This window comes from Eumetopias jubatus, unplaced genomic scaffold (assembly GCF_037043125.1).
Source record: "Eumetopias jubatus isolate StellerSeaLion01/CBP00866 unplaced genomic scaffold, mEumJub1_p1.0 scaffold_8, whole genome shotgun sequence".
Classification (NCBI taxonomy): domain Eukaryota; kingdom Metazoa; phylum Chordata; class Mammalia; order Carnivora; family Otariidae; genus Eumetopias; species Eumetopias jubatus.
Window position 1 is genome coordinate 109,005,756 of NW_028274814.1, and position 10,167 is coordinate 109,015,922.

The window sequence follows — 10,167 nt, forward strand, 5'->3', positions numbered from 1 at the left end:
TTTTTCTTTCTTCTTTAGTCACATTGAAGTATAAAACAGATAGTATTTCTCATTTAAGACAGAAGAAGGATGGGATTCAGATGTGAAATTTGTGGAAAACTGTTAATCATAGGATAGGACAGACAAGAACAGAGGGAGAATCTTAGAACTCATTTCAACTAATTCATTCCTTCTACCATTGTATATTTAATATTAGGTGCTGGGCTAGATGCTGATGATAAAGGTGAAATAAGACATGGACCCTGACTTTGTAAAACTTTCTCAACAAGCATACTGGAAATGTGTAAAATATAGGTTACAATGTATAACAGATGCACTAACTGTTTTGGCTAATTAAGGGGAGGGATTGTAGCATTTTAACATTCCTCTTTGCTTAAAGATTGGAATATCGATTCACTATAGACTTAGAGTACACTAGGAATTTGAAGGAACCAGCAATAATTAAGAAGTACCAAATTATTTGGTTAAGATCATTCATTTATTTGCAGTGAAGAAATTTTGTTCTACTTCTCATGATACAAGTCTGCTGTTATTTTTTTATGTCCTAGCATAAAAGAATGGACTTAGCTGGTTATGTCATTGTTTATACATTTTTTATTTCCTTATATGATTTGAAGAAAGAGGGGAAAAAACGTTTTTGTAATGCTGTTGTTATGGTCATGCAGTCAAAAGTTGATAATTATTTTTTGTATATACTCTTATTTCTCTACTTTCCATTTGCTGCTTGACCTTTATAAAACAAAAACACCTCAGACTATTTAATATTCTAACAATAAAGAAAAACAGGAACACAATATTCATTTGACAGTTAAAATTTTAAATAGCAATATTTATGGGATCTTCAAATTATTTGTGACATTTAATACATAATTATATCAGTCATTTATAATAAAATGTTAATTTCTTTGATTTGATTAGAATCTAATGTAAGTTGTTTATGCTAAATCACTGTCACTTCTATTTCTTTATATTGCTTCCTTAAGTTTAAATTTTAAAATTCCCCTGTTCTCTCCAATTTTGTCTTGTTTTAATTGTTATCTTATTCATGCTTGAATTTGTAAGCTATTTTAGATGAAATGGAGCAACATTTTGTGGCCTCTGTTTAACTCATACTATTAATAAAATAAAAATTATATCCTAATAGGAACTTTATGCCTCTTGCATGTGTTCAAAGAATTGAAGCATGCCTTATTCCTTAATACCTCCCCCTGCCCTGTATTTCTTTTGTCATTAATACCGACTCCTCATTTTATCATTGCCTTGTTTCAACATGTTGCCTAACTGCCCCTTTATACCTGCTTTAGTATCTCTGCCCATTTGTTTAATCCCCAGAACATTATGCATTTTTCACATTAGCCACTTTATTTTTCAAATAGGACACATGGTTATTTCCAATAAATTTTCAAGTTCCATCCAAAAATGTATGAGAATTACTGTGAAATTAAACTTCTTTTGTGGCCTTTGAACAGGACATTATTTTGAAAATGCAATACTTTGTAAAGTTACACTGAACTGTATCAGATACTTTGTGCTATAATTATTGTACTCTTCATGAAAAGTGACTGTTTTATAAGAAAAACCAAAATGATATATGGCAGAAATTCATTAAAAATTAATAAACTCCAACTAATATTACACTGTATGTTAACTAAAAATAAAGTTTAAAAAATAAATAAAAATTACAAAATTTTAATGGAGTAATAGAGTGTATCAAATTGTATGCAAAGTTTATAAAAGAAGGCAAAGCATAAACAATTCCTCATCCCCCAAAAATAAATTTAAGCACCTCTGTATACCTCAGAAATGAGAGCACAGATAGCCATTTTTATCAAGGAAAAAAATGTACTGGTTCTTTTGAGGAAGGAACATTTGTCTAGAAAATTTCACTGAAGGGGTTCTTCATAGAGCTTCCTGACTTTATTTCCAGGTTCATAGTATTTACTCCTCTCTGACCACTTTCTACTCTTTAACTATTTTGCTCTCTATGCACCTTTAAGGCACAGTGCTTACCAATCTTTAACTATATTTTATGATTTCACATACTGTTTCTCAAACAACTAGATTAAATAAAGTCATCTTGTATTTCGATTACATATAAATCTAGGTCCAATATTAATACTTGGTTGAGATCTGCCTTGGCATCCTTCAACAACAATATACTTATAAATTGGTACTAGGAGAAAAGTATTTTCATTTGATTTTATATTTGATAAGATCCTGGGCCAAGAACATGGAATTAGGAATAAGAGCTAATTGATGAGTCAAGAATGACTATGGTTTTCAGTCTTGGTAACTTAAGTCCCTTTATGTTTAGAGACTGGGAAGGGGCAAAAGTAGATGAGTTGGGAGAAACAGTGATAGGAGGAATAATAGGTTTACAAGTGAAAATAATGAGTGGATTTGGTTTGCTAAGCTCCAGTGCCTGCATTACTTTCAGGGGTAATGAATAATAATTAGTAGGAAATATACATAGGTGTAGCAATAGAGTGATGAAATGGATGTGCTAAGACCTGGTATTTGAAGCTATTAGATTAGAGAAATGCATTGGGAAAATGCTAGAAAAAGCACATAGTGAGGAAGGAAGGAAGGGAGGGAGGAAGAGAGAGGGATGGCTTAGGAATCTGACTACAAGACTAGGAATCAGTTATTTTAAGGCCAGATTACTAGGAATAAGCCCAAAGGAGGATATAAAACAAGTTCAATCCATGGATTTTTTTATAAGTGGTATATAAACATGATTTATAATTTGAAAACAGAGTCTGAGACTCAAGTTTTCTATCCAAGAATATAGGAGAAACAATTCACAGAAGTTCTGATGGACTGCTGGAACCATCAAGCTTATCTTCAGTAATTACTAATAGCCTAGCTCGAGAAATTTTGAACTCAAGGATTTTTGCTAATGAATGGACTTGGATAGGAGATAAAAAAAAAAAAAATCAGTCAAGGATTAGTTTAGGGCGCCTGGGTGGCTCAGTCGGTTAAGTGTCTGCCTTCAGCTTGGGTCATGATCCCAGAGTCCCGGGATTGAGTCCCGCATGGGGCTCCCTGCTCAGCAGGGAACCTGCTTCTCCCTCTGCCCCCCCTCCACTGTGGTCTCTCTCTCTCCCCCTCTCCCTCTCTCAAAAAAAAAAAAAAAAAAATGAGCTTAGACAATAAGGAGTATTAAATGTTATCAGAGAAAATGAAATTTACATAAGGGGTTTAGTTCATAAGAAACTCTAGCGTCAGTGCAAAGTAAGAACACAACAGGAGTGCCTACAAAACCACCACGTATTCTCAATATTTTCCCTTGTGTCTGGAGTGGAGCTCTTTAAAGCAAAGGAGAATGCAGTTAAGTTGTTTCAGCTGACAGTTCTATGAAAGTGGGAAAGCAGGCTTACCCACTCAAACACAGGCCTCCCCATAAGGCAAAGAGCAGGCCAGACAGGCACACCCAAATATCAGGTGTGGAGCCTCAGGGTCAGCTCCTTTTAGGCTCTCCAATCAGCTTAGACCCTCTTCTTCTCTGGGTAGGGCTGAAAGGCAAGAGGACTGTCCAGGGAAGTCCCTCCATGTGGACACAAGAGGATTGACCATAAAGCATTCTCCCCTAACAGAACACTTAAGTTGTGTAGTCTCTCTGCTATTCCAGAAAGAGTTAGTACTGCTAAAGATAGTGAGAAAGCTCTATTATTTGTCTACATCCCTCTTGTAAATAATTCTCTTTCCTTTTTCTTTTTCTTTCTCTTTCTTTCTTTCCTTTTTTTTTTTTTGTGACAGAGTAATTCTGTGTGATAGAACAAGGTTTCCTCCCTTTTTAGCAGTATTCTAGAGTGGAGTACTTCCAGTTTTCCATACTAGAGCTTAGAACAGACGAAGGCAGTGAAGATTTTGATGAGAAGAGGCTAAATCTTGCAGCCCTCATAAGTCATTAGAGTGTGCCAAAGAAAAGAAATATTAGCAAGAGAATTGTTCATTTTATAGTTATTTCATTCTGATAGTAGGACAGGATTTTTCCCCTTCCTTCATCACTACTTTCTGAGCATAAAATCTGAAGAAACTGATCATTTTTCCCCAACTTGATAATAAAATTTCCATATAAGCTGAAGACTGAGGACCTGTCTCAAAAGAGGATTGGACTAGGGATTTCCTCTCTTTCCAAACTTCAAAGGTATAGTTAGGTGATCTGTATTTATACCTGCAAAATATCCTCTCATCTGAAAAAAAAAATTCCTAGGTCCACTCCCTGCCCTATAATAATAGTTTTTAATTCTGAATCTTTGATACACCATTTAGCCTTTTTTTGCTGGTGTAAGTCTTTTCTCAACTAGAGGTTTGGGTGGGTCCATGCCACCATGTTGGAAGTATTTATCATATCTATTTCTCTGAGTTCCTTCAGCTACCCTCTCAGCCACTGTGTTCATTTCAAGTTGTATCAAGAAAACTAAAGAGAAAATATTTAAAATACAAAAGAATATTTTGGGGAGATTTTTGAAAAATAAATGTATTGGATTGAAACCCAATATTTCACACTGATTATTTTTTAGTTTCCATATATAGCATTGTATTCAACTGTTTCTGATAAATTAAGTAACATAGACTCTTACTACCTCAAGAGATTATATCAGGAACCCAAGACATTTGCTCTTGCCACATTTTGCTACAATTAATTCTTTATCAGCTTCATAATTAGTGACTATTATTTTTTTCACAATCTTTTAAAATTTCCCTTTAGAAAGCTGATTTCCTTTTTTTGTAAAGTTGGATTTTTCTCTTCATTTTTTAAAATATAATTTGCCTTTTGGGTTTTAGAATGACTTCATACCAAGCAAGAGTATCATATTTACACAAGAAGATAAAAGCTGCATACATTTTACTCTCAGTTGTTGAAAAGGTTCATGGTTAAATGGAGAATATTATCAGACATTTATCATTTTTGCACTCTGGAATATAAGTTCTATGAAGTAGATAATGAAAATAGAAATAGGCTAACTTCTAAAGAATTAAGTGAACAAAATTGGATTATCTAGATATACTTTTATTCCATGTACATATGTTGATACTAGGTGATGTTTTTACTTTATACCAAATTCAATCCTTTGCTGTGATTGCCTCTATTGTTTTGATGTTACATTAGTGCCTGTATCAGTTAGGATTTTGTTTATCAGACTTAACCACAGTGGCTAAAACAAATAGGATTTATTTTTTTCAAGTAACAAGAGTCAGGAAGTAGGCAACTGAGGTCAGTGCAACTGCTTAAGGAAATCATCAAAGACCAAGACTCACACTAGCTTCCTGATCTGCCATCCTTAGCATGTAATTTTGGACATTGTTACTCTTCCGGGGAACTTGACCACATTTCAGGCAGAAAGAAGAACAAAAAACAAGGCAGTTTGTTCTGTCCTATGAGGGAGCTTTACTTACAAGTTTGGCTAGAACAGAGCAACTCCCAGTGAAATTATTTTTTAACTGTGTGTTTTAACCAGATAAAAGCAGGGCTCTCGTAGTAAGAAAATAATATATCTGCCATTGCATTGCTTCTTGATAAAAATGGGTTACAATACATTATAATGATTGCGAATGTTTTCAAAACTCAGAATGCTCAAGATTCATCTAGAAAGTTTATGAAAGATATAGAGGTCAAGTTCTCAAAAGGAGAGACTCTTTTTCAGTAGGGTAGAGCAGGGTCTAGAATTTTATATTTTAGGCTTTTAAACTCTCATCACAGTTTATTCTGATACAGATGGTTCATGAACTATTCTTTGAGAAACACTGGTAACTCGTGTAAAGTTCATTGAAGGTCTTCTCTCTTATCATTAGCGGAGTTCAAAGACAAATGACGTTTTACTTTATCTGAACTTTATGCTTCTATTTCCTGTAATTTTATTCTTTTATTTCCTCTTAATATTTTCTATTTCTTCTTTCTCTGTTTTTACATATGAGACTATCTGACTCTTGCCATTACAAACATTGCCACATCTAAGAAAATTAACAATGATGATTAAGTGAACTTAACAATTATTTTTCTAAGTCACAATCAGTCTAGAAATTGTTATATACTTTTGGGAATATAGTCTGGATCTATTACTTCAAATAATTTTTCAGACATATTTAAAGATGGCAATATTTTGAGAATTTTTCAAGTGTGAGATTTTATAAGCATTAATTCCTCAGAATTGCTGGTGCAACAAGACTCCTTTGATGTCTATCTCCTCTCTTAGATTTTGGTACTGATTTTAGAAAATGTTTCTTGACCTTTCATTGAATAGAATGTGGTTAACTTTAAAGGAAGTAAAGAGGCTTAGAAATGATAAATTACTGAGCAGTTCCTCCCTCCTTGCTCATATTTAGTGATAAGCTAGGGAAGTCTTATGTCAGCTAGTTAAGGCAATTGTTGTCTATTTCCAGTTCCATGTTAAGTGACAGCAAGTTGATAGTTCGAAATTGGCCTTGGTAGGTATGTTTTGTGCCACAGAAATCAGCAAATGGTGCAAATTAGGATTTTGTTTTACTTTGTTTTTACTAGAACATCACTGCCTATAAAATTACCCATCTTACCTCACCTTTAACTCCTTAAGAGTCTTATTTCCCATACCTAGAAGGGCAAGTTGATGGGAGAAATGAAAGGCAGGCAGGCAAGCAGGAAGGAAGGAAGGAAGGAAGAAGAAAGGAAGAAAGGAAGGAAGGAAGGAAGGAAGAAAAGAAGGAAGGAAGGAAGGAGAGAGGGGAGGAAAGAAGGAAAGAGAGGAGGAAGGGAAAAAAGGCAAGGAAGGAAAGGAAGGGAAAAGAGAAGGAGGAAGGTGGGGAGGAAGGAAACAGGAAGGAAGGGAGGGAGGAGGGAAGAAGAGAGGGAAGAATGAAGGGAAGGAGAAAGGAAAGGGGAAGACTTAGTGAAATCAATCAAAATCCGGACCTGCCTTGTTTTCAATTTCATTGAAAATTTAAAAACAAACAAAGGAGAAAACATAAATTGGAGTGTGAAGATCTGAAATAGAATCCCTCTTAATAAAATAAAAAAATTTTAAATTGTTGTCAATGCAATAACCAGCTTGTACTAAAAAGTTCTTGGTTACATTAAAATGGTTTTACTCATCCTTCTCCAAATAAAAAAATCTAGGCATTTTTGAAGGTTGGGATGAGCCATAGGAAAGACTGGTGTGGAATAGCTCTAGAACGAAGTGAGTCATATAAATGATTTACTATGTTCTGTAAGACACAGATCATAGGTTGCTGAGATCATCACAATGGAAAATATTGATTTGCTTGTAAGAAAGTAGAAAGTCAGAACTGAGTCAACCCTCAAAGAACCCTACAGAATGAGGCCCTATAAAATCCTACAAAGACAAGCTGCTTTGTTAGGCAGCCTCCACGCAATCTGGTTTTGCAAGATGCCCTTGACTGATGCATCGAGTCAGCTACCCTCAAATCAACACTGTATATTAATAGTGAAGAAATAATTTTGTAATTGCTTTTGTTTGTGTCAGTTCCATGGAATCCTTAAGGCAAATTGCATAGCGAAATAGGATGGACTACTAAATTACCACTCCAAAGATAACAGTCCCATAGGCTTTTGATAAAGGACATATAATACATACACTCTGGTTAAAAGTTTGTATTTTGTAAGTCAATCTAATTATATTTTTAAAAATGAAGAAAAAAATCTAACTTTACAAAAAAGGAAATCAACTTTCGGGGCGCCTGGGTGGCTCAGTTGTTAAGCGTCTGCCTTTAGCTCAGGTCATGATCCCAGGGTCCTGGGATCGAGCCCCGCATCAGGCTCCCTGCTCGGCGGGAAGCCTGCATCTCCCTCTCCCACTCCTGCTGCTTGTGTTCCTTCTCTCATTGTGTCTCTCTCTGTCAAATAAATAAATAAAATCTTTTAAAAAATAAAAAAATAAAAAAAGGAAATCAACTTTCTAAAGGGAAATTTTAAAAGATTGTGAAAAAAATAATAGTCACAAATTATAAAGCTGATAAAGAATTAATTGTAGCAAAATGTGGCAAGAGAAAATGTCTTAGGTTCCTGATACAATCTCTTAAGGTATTAAGAGTCTATGTTACTTGGGCACCTGGGTGGCTCAGATGGTTAAGCGTCTGCCTTTGGCTCAGGTCATGATCCCAGGGTCCTGGGATCGAGTCCCGCATCGGGCTCCCTGCACCTTGGGAGCCTGCTTCTCCCTCTGCTTCTCTCTCTCTCTCTCTCTCATGAATAAATAAATAAAATCTTAAAAAAAAAAAAGAGTCTATGTTACTTAATTTATCAGAGACTGTTGAATACAATGCTATATATGGAAACTAAAAAATAATCAGTGTGGAATATTGGGTTTCAATCTAATAAATTTATTTTCCAGAAATCTCCCCAAAATGTTTTTTTGTAACAGACTTGAAAAAAAGGGTTTCAACAAGGATATGAACTTTGGGAAGACCGATATACCAAAGAGACATGGTAAAAAATGCAGTCACCATCCCTTCCAAAATAATACAATGATATCGATTATTAAAGATTAATCTCCTTAGAATGTCCAAGTGGATTAATTACAATATTAGTAATTTAAAAATAATACATTGATGTAGATATTTTATGAACAGAGAAGGTAGTCATAAGAATCTATTAGCTGCGTATACATAAACATTAAATGATCTTATTTGATTCTAGTTTTTATGTAAATCTGTCTCAATGTACATCTGGTTCCATCCACTCTCACCTATACATACAATGAAAGACATTTTTCCTATTAGTGTTAATATTATTAATATTATCAAACGTTCTAAATAATTATATATTGAACTACTAAACTAATACTAGAGAATTAAGTCCACCTAATCTCAGATGTATCAAATATTCACTTGACAGAAACCTAACGAAGATGAGAAATTTTAAAAAGGGTGGATTTCACATTGACTGAGAAGGCCAGGTACGGAGGTGACAGAGATGTAGGTGTGGATCTAGGACCCACATATATTATTCCTAGAACGCTTTCTACCTACTCACCCTGTTTCTCTCTGTGTTTTGGCCATATTCTCTTCCACCATTAGATGGGGAAAATGAACACTGCCAGGACTTAGTTAACATATTTCATGCATTGGGAATTCAGAAGCAAGAGAGTATCTTTTAGCCCTCCCAGCAAAGAAAGAATGCCTCAGCACTTCCAATTGTGTGCCCACCTTTGAAAACAATCACTGTGAACAGGAGAATAGTCCATCTGAAGGCCTCAATGAGGGCCCAAATCAGACTCCTCCTACATCTGGGGGTGGTTTGGGTGATATGATTGACAGCCTCACCATTACCACAGAAATGGAAATTTAAATATTCCCCAAAGAGGGACTAATCTTCGACAAAGCAGGAAAGAATGTCCAGTGGAAAAAAATTCTCTTCAACAAATGGTGTTGGGAAAATTAGACAGCCACATGCAGAAGAATGAAACTGGACCATTACTTTACACCACACACAAAAATAGACTCAAAATGGTTGAAAGACCTAAATGTGAGACAGGAGTCCATCAAAATCCTTAAGGAGAACACAGGCAGCAACCTCTTCGACCTCAGCCACAGCAACTTCTTCCTAGAAACATCACCAAAGGCAAGGGAAACAAGGGCAAAAATGAACTATTGGGACTTCATCAAGATGAAAAGCTTTTGCACAGCAAAAGAAACAGTCCACAAAACCAAAAGACAACCAACAGAATGGGAGAAGATATTTGCAGATGACATATCAGATAAAGGGCTAGTATCCAAAATCTATAAGGAAGTTATCAAACTCAACACCCAAAGAACAAATGATCCAATCAAGAAATGGGCAGACGACAGGAACAGACATTTTCCCAAAGAAGACATCCAAATGGCCAACAGACACATGAAAAAGTGCTCAACATCGCTCAGCATCAGGGAAATCCAAATCAAAACCTCAATGAGATACCACCTCACACCAGTCAGAATGGCTAAAATTAACAAGTCAGGAAATGACTGATGTTGGCGGGGATGCGGAGAAAGGGGAACACTCCTACACTGTTGGTGGGAATGCAAGCTGGTGCAGCCACTCTGGAAAACAGTGTGGAGGTTGCTCAAAAAGTTGAAAATAGAGCTACCATACGATCCAATTGCACTACTGGGTATTTGCGCCAAAGATACAAATGTAGGGATCCGAAGGGGTACATGCACCCTGATGTTTATAGCAGCAATGTCCACAAT